The 545-nt window shown below is 66.4% G+C and overlaps 1 pseudogene; it reads left to right on the forward strand.

The window, feature by feature from the left end:
- The first annotated feature begins 6 nt into the window (after nucleotides 1–6).
- On the forward strand, nucleotides 7–542 carry LOC103250934 (annotated as a pseudogene).
- The last annotated feature ends 3 nt before the right edge of the window (nucleotides 543–545 follow it).

Here is a 545-nt window from a genome sequence, read left to right on the forward strand (position 1 = left end):
CTGCACTGCTTCCAGTCCATCATCAGACAGGAGAGTGTGCTGGGCCTGTACAAGGGCCTGGGCTCGCCGCTCATGGGGCTCACCTTCATCAACGCTCTGGTGTTGGGGTGCAGGGCAATATCCTGCGCGCCCTGGGCAGCGACTCGCCGCTGAACCAGTGCGTAGCGGGTGCGGCGACGGGCGCCATCAGCCCCATGGAGCTGGCCAAGACGCGGATGCAGCTGCAGGACTCGGGCACGGCACGCGCCTACAAGGGCTCGCTGGACTGCCTGGTGCAGGTGTACTGGCGAGAGGGCTTGCGTGGCGTCCAACGCGGCCTGCTGTCCACGCTGCTGCGCGAGTTGCCCAGCTTCCGTGTCTACTTCCTCACCTATGACGTGCTCACGCGCGCTCTGGACTGTGAGCCGCGCTACCGCCTGCTGGTGCCCAAGCTGCTGTTGGGGGGTGGCACGTCGGACATCGCATCCTGGCTCTCCACCTACCCTGTGGACGTGGTCAAGTCACAGCTGCAGCCCGACAGGCTGCGGGACACCCCACGCTACCGG

This window comes from Carlito syrichta, unplaced genomic scaffold (assembly GCF_000164805.1).
Source record: "Carlito syrichta isolate Samal-C Ts95f unplaced genomic scaffold, Tarsius_syrichta-2.0.1 Scaffold54918, whole genome shotgun sequence".
In the NCBI taxonomy this organism is placed as follows: Eukaryota; Metazoa; Chordata; class Mammalia; order Primates; family Tarsiidae; genus Carlito; species Carlito syrichta.